General features: G+C 42.3%; 1 protein-coding gene across 5 annotated transcripts in view; it reads right to left on the reverse strand.

The window, feature by feature from the left end:
- The window catches only part of LOC123505138 (sodium/potassium/calcium exchanger Nckx30C-like), a 406,837-nt gene extending 398,714 nt beyond the window's left edge, over window positions 1-8,123 (reverse strand). For 4 of the 5 annotated variants that reach the window (XM_045256255.1, XM_045256233.1, XM_045256252.1 and 1 more), the window contains exon 1: window positions 7,817-8,123. The gene's annotated coding sequence lies outside the window, so the exon portion shown is untranslated. Of the gene's footprint in view, window positions 1-7,484; window positions 7,744-7,816 lie in introns of those variants that run through there. The other variant, XM_045256241.1, reaches the window with a different exon arrangement.
- Between the last annotated feature and the right edge of the window lie 2,232 nt (window positions 8,124-10,355).

Raw genomic sequence — 10,355 nt, forward strand, 5'->3', positions numbered from 1 at the left:
TCCTTTCTCCACCAGATTACGAGAGAGAGAGAGAGAGAGAGAGAGAGAGAGAGAGAGAGAGAGAGAGAGAGAGAGAGAATTATTGTAGCCCAGGCTTCGTCTCGTCCGGTTTTCGGCAAGAATGCGTCAGAGGACAAATGTTTTAAAAGTTTCCACCACACAAAGAAAGACTTGCGGTGTGTGTGTGTGTGTGTGTGTGTGTGTGTGTGTGTGTGTGTGTGTGTGTCCTCCCTAGGTTCTCCTTTCTCTCTCTCTCTCTCTCTCTCTCTCTCTCTCTCTCTCTCTCTCTCTCTCTCTCTCTCTCTCTCTCTCTCTCTCTCTCTCTCTCTCTCTCTCTCTCTCTCTCTCTCTCTCTCTTTATGAACAAAACTATCTGCTTCAATTTTGTTAGTCTTTCTTGTCGTCTTTTCTCTACCCTTGCTTTATTTGTCTTTCTCTTTGCAAACAATTACCTTCCTCCTCCTTCTCCTCCTTTTCCTCCGTCTCCTTCTCCTCCTCCTCCTCTTCCTCCTACTCCTCCTCCTCCTGTTTTTCCTCCTTTGCTTTCCTCGTCACGTACTTCTCTTTAGTCTCCACGTCACTCCTCCTCCGTCACTATTCTCACCCTGCCTGCTGCTTCGGGGTCCTGATTTATGGCTTCTTGGGCCGTCCCTATTCTCTTCCTCGTCCTCTTCCTCCTCTTTCTCCTCCTCCTCCTCTTCTCCCTCCTCTTCCTCTTCCTCCTCTTCTTGCAGCCAGATAAACAGAGGCAAGGATACCACAACACTATTTTCGCATTCACTTACACTGGAATACAATATTTCAGAGGGTGGAGGCGTTCATTGTTGTGTTTTGGATTTACTGGTATTAGAAATCAAAGTTTGTATTTGTGTCTGGAGTATTCGAGCCAAAGTGTTCGTGGAAGTCTGATGAATAATTTGTTGCATTGTCAAGAATAACAAATTAAACATGAGAGAAGGTGATTGTGAGAGATAGATAGATAGATAGATAGATAGATAGATAGAGAGAGAGAGAGAGAGAGAGAGAGAGAGAGAGAGAGAGAGAGAGAGAGAGAGAGAGAGAGAGAGAGAGAGAGAGAGAGAGAGAGTGTGTGTGTGTGTGTGTGTGTGTGTGTGTGTGTGTGTGTGTGTGTGTGTGTGTGCGTGGGTGTGTGTAAGGGTACAATCAACGTCTAAAATATATGGCCATGAACGTATAATTTGACACAGAGAAATAAATAACTATTCTAATATTTCTCTTGGGCGTGAATAGCGTTCGTGTTGGAGGAAGGTATAGAGAGTACAGGTCATTGTTCACTTCTATTTTTATTATAGATTTTTTTTTATTCATACCATTCTGGAGAACATTCGTGAATACTCATGCTGTCATGCATTTTAGTTTTTGTAGCTTTTCTCATACTTATTTGTAAGAATCATATCAAATGTCATAAAGAATAGTTCTCGTTGTGTTTGTTCTTGATTAAAGAAACGTTACCATGCTTATCAATTTAGTCTGCCGTTATTAGATAACATGAAGCGGAGGTTAGATAACAAGGGTGACACTAATAATATCCTCATGGTCAGTATTCATGACAAAAACAAGAAATGACAAGTTCAAGTACGATGAAGTTAAATATAAACAAAAGACTGTAAGAAACTGGTATAAAAACAGTTATTCATACACGAATGAAATAGACTTTGTAATTAAGTTGTTAGTGCTGAATCATTAGGTAACGTTTAAAGAAGATTGGACGAATTTATGGATAAGAATGATATGAGGAAATAGGTAAATATGTTTTGTACAAGATCTGCCATGTGTAGGTCTAGTGTTCTCTCTCAGCTTCCTGTTTGTTTCTTGTTTTTTGTTTTTTTCATGGTTCTATGTTAGATTTCTGTAAGTTGATAGCAGATGGTAAATTTTCTCTCTGCACGACCTTTATTTTCTTATGTTATATCAATTTGTAACTCTGAGCAAAGAGCAGACTGGATTTTACTTTGATATACAAATGGTTTGTTAATCTATTCCTCTTCACGTCCTAATCTCCGTGTATTCCCGGCAGCTCGGCAGGTGAGAGCTGCACACCTGGCGATTAGCGCGGCTCTCTGCAGGTGAGCATATCAGGTAAAAGTCTGGGGAGAGTTATATCGAAAACTCAGTCAACGAGACGCAAAGATCCTTGAACATTTACAACAGAAAATTGTAATGTTATTTATAGATAGAAAAAAGATAATAATTTGATGGTGATTGATATTGTTCTTTTTATTTTCTGTTATCATATATTCCTCCGTCACATTAATAGTCATAAAGCACCATCTTGATATGAAAGTATGTGAGTAATAGAAAACATCACTTAGTCTTTTCTTTTCGGTCTTTACCCAATGTTTCTTCCCATCATGTGATGCGTTGCTAATCTGTAAATTGATATTTTAATGTTCTTTCCTGCAGTGAAAGAAAATAAGACTTCTCACTTCTAATTATTTCTTAATCTATCATAACGTTTGTAGTAATAATGTTTGACGTGTGTGTGTGTGTGTGTGTGTGTGTGTGTGTGTGTGTGTGTGTGTGTGTGTGTATGAGATGCACATATATGAATAAAGACGTAACTAGACGCACATATATTATTCATAGAAATAAATAGAATATGAACAACACTCACTATCAAAGCCATTATGTTACAAGTGAAAGACAGAACCTGGAAACAAAGAGAGCAAACACGAATTCACGGACTGACACATTGACTTCAAACACCGCAGACGCAGAGAAGGAGGAGGGGAGGGTTGGCTCACTTCACCTGATCGTGCCCTCCACTCTGTGTTACTCATACGTGGAACAAACACCCGCGACACAGCAGTAATCACCCCACGTCACGGCCACACGCACCGCACTGTAAACAGGAGTCACGGTGCAGCATGATCTACTGCTTACACTCTTGCTCTCCTCCTCCTCCTACTCCTCCTTCTCTTCCTCTTCTTCATGTTCCTAGTTTATTCTCCACACTCCTTTCTTCCTCTGTTTCTCTTCTTCTTCTACTTCTTCCCTTCAGTATTTAGTGATTTTCATGCACTTCTCCTCTCTCTCTCTCTGTTACGAATCTACTCCTTCTCCTCCTCTTCCTCCTCCTCCTTTTCCTCCTCCTCCTCCCTACTACTACTACTACTACTACTACTACTACTACTACTACTACTACTACTACTACTACTACTACTAGTACTACTACTACTACTACTACTACTTCTTCTACTGCAACAACAACAACAACAACAACAACAACAACTACTACTACTACTACTATTATTACTAATACTATTACTATAATGCATACAATTCTTTCTTCTCTCTATTTCTCCATTTCCTCCTTTTCTTTCTTTAATTCATTATTCACATCTCTTCCCTTTTTATTTAACGGTCTAATACTCCTCCTCCTCTTCCTCCGTCTGCTCCCATTTTCCTTTTCCTCCGCCTCTTCATTCGCCTATCCACCTTTTCTTTGCCTTCTACAAGCTACACTCCCTCCCTTTGTCTTTCTGTCTCCATTTATTTCTGCTTTTTCCTCCTTCCTGGTACTTCCCCTTCCTTTATATCTCACTTTTGTTCCTCCTACTCTTTCGTGTAACACTCCCTGCAGCTCCTCCTTTGTCTTTCTTTCTCACCTTTCCTTCTCCACCTACTCCTTCTTGGTACTTTCCCTAACCCCTTCATTTATCTCTCTTTCTCATTTTCCCCTCCTACCTCCTTCTCTACCATCCTCCTATACACTTTCTCTTCTTTCTGTCTTTACTTCCTCTTTCACTACTTTCTACTTCAGTTTTTTCCCACTTCTTTATAGGTTTATTTCCTATATTTTTTTTTATTGATCCCAGTAGTCTTTTTCCTTCTCTTGCTCTTCCTCTCTCTGCTCCTCCTCCTCCTTCTCCTCCTCTTCGTCGTCATAATACCTATGTTAGTACCAACGTCACGTGTTACTCTACTTGGTACTCACTCACTCTCTCTCTCTCTCTCTCTCTCTCTCTCTCTCTCTCTCTTACCGAGTCATTACCGCGCCGAGATATTGACGTTCACCTCCCATGATGTCATAATATGGATCGAAACCAGAGTGAGAGAACGACTCACTCTCCCACCCACTCTTCCTCCCACTCTTCCTCCCACTCTTCCTCCTTGTCCTCCACTTTACGATTAATTCTTTTATTTTTCATTCATTTTCATATACAGTTTCTTCCACATATTCTCTTTCCCTTTCACTCTCTCACTCCCACTCTCCTATCCACTCCTCTACTTTTCCTTCCATTTTATCATTCACTCTTCTATTATTTCGCTCTCTTTTTTGCACACAGTCTCTTCAACATATAATCTCTCCCTCACACTTTCCCATCCACTCTGTCTCTCATAGTGTCATCCAACCTTTCACTAATGCTATTTTTTCACTCATTTCTCAACACATTTTCCTCCATAGCTTATATCTTCTCCTCTTCCACTTTCACTTGCATGTTCTCACTCACAGTTCCTTCAACTACTTCATTAATTGTTCTGCTAATTCTCTCAGTCCCAATCTTCATTCATTCTCTCCCTACCACATACTCTCCCATCCAGTCTCACTCCTCATAATTCCACTTCCCTCAACGGACACTTAATGTAAAATTATCAATTAAGTTTGCTTGTTTTTAATGAAGCAAGATTTATGTTTTAAAAAAGTAAATATAAAAATAAATCTTCCTCCTCTTTCCCCCCTCCTCTTCCTCCTCCTCTTACTCCTCGTCCTAATCTCCCTACTCATCCTCTTCCTTCTCCTCTTCTTTTCTTCTTCCTCGTTTGCTCCTCCTCATTATTCCTCAATCAAAATGTGAAAAATATGACTTTTTTTTCTCCTTCAAAGTATAATTATTCTGTTTTCCCTTTCCTTCTTCGCTGACTTCTTCTTTTCTTTCTCTAGTTATCTTATTTTCTTCTCTCCCATTTAAATTTTTCTTTATCTCTCCTTTCGTTCGCTTCTTTTATATCTATCGATTAATTTTCTTTCTTTTTCAACTTTTAATTTCTCATTTTTCCGTCTTTGCTTCATCTTAGTCCTTGGTTTCCTCTGACTGAATTCCTTCTTCCTATACATCCTATCTCCACCTATCTCCTTTATTTTCCATTAAGTTTCAAAGTTACTCCTTCTTTCCCTATTCTTTCCATTTCTCTCTCTCTCTCTCTCTCTCTCTCTCTCTCTCTCTCTCTCTCTCTCTCTCTCTAATTATTCCTCCTACTTGCTCCAATCCCATCTCATCTTATCTCCGAGCTCTTTTCTCCTTTTAAAAGCCCTTTTTCATCTTCATTTTCTTTTTTTCTGTTTTCTCTTCCTCATCTTCTTATTCCTAATTTGCAACAATATTTTCATTCTTTTCTTTCTAATTAATAGCAATCGTAGTAGTAGTAGTAGTAGTAGTAGTAGTAGTAGTAGCAGCAGCAGTAGTCGTAGAGAAAGTCTAAATGTTTTCCTGTCAGTTATCTTCTTCCTATGAATGCACACGACCCAAGAGTAACGCACCATTTGCATGAGCTGTAGATATCTTGGAAACCACCACATGGGAAGAAAATATAAGAGAAGGAGAAGGTGGAGGAATAGGAGGAGGAGGAGGAGGAGGAGGAGGAGGAGGAGGAGGAAGAGAGGAAGAGGAGGAGGAGGACGAGGAGGAGGAGGAGGAGGAGAAGCAGGATGAGGAGGAAGAAGATGAGGAGGAGTAAAGATAAGGAAGTGGAAGGTTTAAAGAAGAGGAGAGCAACTGAAATTTATGCCTTGCGTGGTAGGCTGAAGAAAATATAATGAGAAGTGTGATTCGCGAGTTGTGATGGTGGTGGTGGTGATGGTGGTGGTGGTGATGGTAGTGATAGTGATAATGATAATGAACAGTATAGTGATAATGCTTGTGAAGGCTATGTTAAAATGAAAGAGTAATGTGATGGTGAAGGTGACGACAACGATATTAAAAGGGATTATACAGCGATGGTGACGATGGAAAGATGGTAAAATGGTGGTGATAGTGATGAGTGATATGATGAGAGAGTAATAAGGTGGTGATGTTGATAATGACGTTGAGATGGGCAAGGGTAATGTGAAGGTAATAGTGATGATGATGGTAATGTTGATGGGATAACAGAGTAATGATGGTAATGATAATGGTGATGATGAAAGGGGAGGTTTATATCGTGGTGGTGGTGGCCGTGATGGTGATGGCGAAAATGAAAGGTGATGGTGGTGATGGTGATTAGTGGTATTTAATGATAATAAGAAAAATTATATAGATTATCTAGATTACCATTAACGATAGATTATCTTGTTTTTCATACTGATAGTTGCAGTATGCTCTCTCTCTCTCTCTCTCTCTCTCTCTCTCTCTCTCTCTCTCTCTCTCTCTCTCTCTCTCTCTGCTAGACACGTCTTTTACAACGCATCACTCTTAGTCCATCAGGGGAAGACTGGCTGGGTGACCAGCAGACGACCGAGGTGAAATTACACACACACACACACACACACACACACACACACACACACACACACACACACACACACACACACACACACACACCATATAGTATTTTTTTGTAATAATATTTGCTAATTCACTTTCTATATTCTCAGATTAAAACTATTGACTTTTTTTAACCTACATCTTCACCTTTTCGCCTCGATCTTGTGTAAAGTACATAAGACTTTCAAGTGGAGTGGAAGGCAGCTCGTATGAGGGGGTTCTACATAAACCTTCCCTCTCACAGTCAGCACCAACACAACAGTCGTGCAGGTGAATGCCACTTGCCTTCGATCAGTTTACCGGCTGAGAGCACAGGTATGTCACCTCACATTTATTACTCATCAGATAAGCTCAGCCCCTCTCTTACCTCCCCTTCCCATTTCCATTCTCCATCCTGCTCTCCTCCCCTCACATCATCCTGTATCCTTGAAGTCTCTCTCTCTCTCTCTCTCTCTCTCTCTCTCTCTCTCTCTCTCTCTCTCTCCCCTTCCCACCTGACCCACTGGCCTACTGCTTCCTTCCCTTGCCTTCCTGCCTCAGTGTAAAGGCATGAGGAGGCCGCCCCGTGGCCCTTAGGAGCTGTGGCTGAGGTAATCCATATATTGATCCGCCTGCCCATCTCACTCCGCTGACCCATTTCGTGCTCATCACCATCTGGTTTGGTCCTGTCCCGTGCCGCCCCGCCCCACACCATTGTATGTGCGGACCGGTCCGGGACGAAATAGGGCAGGGGAGGGCAGGGGTCGTTCCAGAGGTCACCAGGGTAATAGACAAATGGACGCCGCTAACAGCAGCCGGAATGCCCGGGACGTCGGCAGCACTACTGAAGGACAGGGCACATCACAGCCTTCATATGGCAGCGCCACCCTGTCTTGGGAGCAGTGAACGAGCACGAGGTCATGAAGGCGCCTCTTTCACGACAGACGATGGATGACGCAATCCCCCCCCCCACCTCGGATGGAGCACATTTCCTGATTGACATTCAGTTGCAAGTCTTACCTTGATAAATGCCACGAGATATTCCTGTGTTGCAAATCCTCTTCCGCCACAGCGACACTCAGGCTACAGTGGCGTGGTGAGCGCCGGCCAGCGTGCGCCGCGCGTGTGGCTGTGGTGAGGAACAGCACCAGGGGCAGCCAGACAACGTCACCACATGGAGGAGCGAGCTAGCAAGACCCAAACAAGACCTAGAGGCTACAGGTGTGCCTTACAGGCAACACCACTCACCCAGCAACAGCACCGCATCAACCAGACCCGAGGAAAAAGGCAAAGTTAATCCTACATTAAGGAGAGGAAGCATCGTGCTGAGAGACCGAAACGTCAACACTTACACTCGCAAGAAGACTTTTGACAACTGTTTCCTGGACGAGAGAAGTTTCAGTGTTAACAGTAAGGTCACGAGACTCAGCGGGGCACAGCGGGCGGGGCGGGGTCGGCCGACGGCTGACGGGACACACTCAGCTGTCGCCCTCGGAACATTCCGCGAGCGAGGGTGTGGCGGCGGTGGCAACGGCGGGGGCGAAGAGTTGGCGGGGCGTCGGTGGAGATTGGAGTGCCGTGTTGGGGTTTGTGGAACGCTGGTGGACCACGAGACAGGGAGGATCTTTCTCAACCCGACTCCGCTCGCCAACTGGTCCCTGGCTGTGGTGCGGTGCGGCCCTCCCTCCCTCCTGCCCTCCGCTCCCCTCCATATCCTCACCTCCCCCCTAGCCTGCTGCTGCGTCGACTCCTTGGACACCTCCACTCACCCCCACCTCCACCCACATTCCCTCTACTCCCTTACTCCACTCCCGCGTCACCTCCGTGCACCCACCCGCTCACCCACCCATCCACCCACACATCTGCTAAAGGTTTCCCCAGACTTGGCTGCCCCTACCCAGCTTTCCAGACCTATTGAGACATCAAAATGCAGCACTAAGCACCACCTGATATACACCTGTGCATAGGGGAACATAAGTGTAATACAGCAGCACACCCTCACGCCTCACTTCCATGCCCTATCACCTGACCTACCAAAATAACTCTCCCATTCATCTATATGTCTCCCTCCCTCGCCCTTCCCTCCACATCAATTCTGCGCCCTCCTTCTCCTGCCCCGGCCACCTGTCCCGTGTGTCCCTTCCTTAAAAAAAAAAAAAAAAAACTGGGCCTCTCGATGACGATATTTTCTTTTGGCCAATAAATCTCACCTAGCCTCCCAGATCAGAAACACGTCCTCGATCGTCTCTTTCCCACACTCACCCTTTTTGTGACAGATTATCGCAAGAGAGAGAGAGAGAGAGAGAGAGAGAGAGAGAGGAGGAGGAGGAGGAGGAGTAGCAGGAGGAAGAATAAATTAGAGCGGACACAGAGGAAACAAGCTTGCTTATAACGAGGTACCCTGACTCAACATTCGCATAAGCAATACACCTTACTAGTCCTCTGCTAACTGCACAAAAGGTTGACACAAATGTTAGAGGGCTTCTCCCCGCCCACCATTCATGAAACCCCACTGACAGGAAAAGAGAGAAAAGAAAAGAAAAAGGAGAGGTGATACGTATATAGACAGATGCCTTTTGAGTGTAGACTTCCTGCACGATGAATACAAATTATGTCTAATGTTAAAATGACTCCTTGTTTTTTTGCATATAATCTATAAAGAGCGAAATAAACAGTTGGTAGATCATTAAAGTAATTACTTAACCACTCAATTAATCGTCAATAAACCAATCATTCTATCAAGAAACTTGCACCTTCATATTTTTACCCAACTTTTCTGCTCTTAGCTATAGCCACTTTTACATAAAATATCATTCTCATCTATTTCACAAATCATTCGGCATATATAAACCAATCCCTTAATTCATTCAGTCATTCAATTAATCACTCACTCAATTACTCAATCAGTCGGTGAATCACATACTCGCTAATCTTGGAATCACGTGGATATTCGAACTCAGATAGGAAACATATTATCTATTACATGCAGGCACATCACGAACAAGTACTTGCAATAACTCGTTCAGGCATCCTTTTCATTCAATGCGCGCATATGCTCTATCGTACTTTGTGTCTCAGCTCTTAATGTTCCTAGTGCCAACCAGAGTCGCCTTTACACTCACCGGGATTGAAAAACATCTGTGGGACGCCTGGACCATGTTGCCTACATTTCTGAATAGCTGGAGCTTTCCGTCCCACTTCTCTCTCATTTGGAAATCTCGAAGTGACAGAATTCAGTCAGGTTTTAAAGCTGGTGTGTGGATGTGTGGATGGGCGGGACGGGAAGCTGTACTGATCGTGTGGAGCGCTACGAGGTGTGGGGAGGGAGGATTATTATCTCTAGGTTGTGCTACGGACAGAGAGCCAATAAGAGACGAGCCACTGAAAGATGTCCCACTGACTAATTGTTGTTGAACCACAGATAGTCATTCAAAGGTGTTCTACAGAAGGATGACCTTTCAGAAGTGTAGCAAAAAACTAATAACGTTTTCACCTTTCCTAAGGAATGTCGTCTCAGCGACTCTTTTTCATGTTCTTTTTGTTTCCTTGGGACAGTACATTCTGCATGAATAATGATAATAATAATAACAATAATAATAATAATAATAATTGTTATCATATAATAATAATAATAATAATAATAATAATAATAATAATAATAATAATAATAATAATAATAATAATAATAATAATAATAATGATAATAATAATAATAATAATAATAATAATAATAATAATAATGATAAAAATGATAATACTGATGATGATAAAAATAATAATAATGATAATGATAATAATAATGATGATAATAATAATAATAATAATGATAATAATAATAATAATAATAATAATAATAATAATAATAATAATAATAATAATAATAATAATAAT

This window comes from Portunus trituberculatus, chromosome 17, assembly GCF_017591435.1.
Source record: "Portunus trituberculatus isolate SZX2019 chromosome 17, ASM1759143v1, whole genome shotgun sequence".
Classification (NCBI taxonomy): Eukaryota; Metazoa; Arthropoda; class Malacostraca; order Decapoda; family Portunidae; genus Portunus; species Portunus trituberculatus.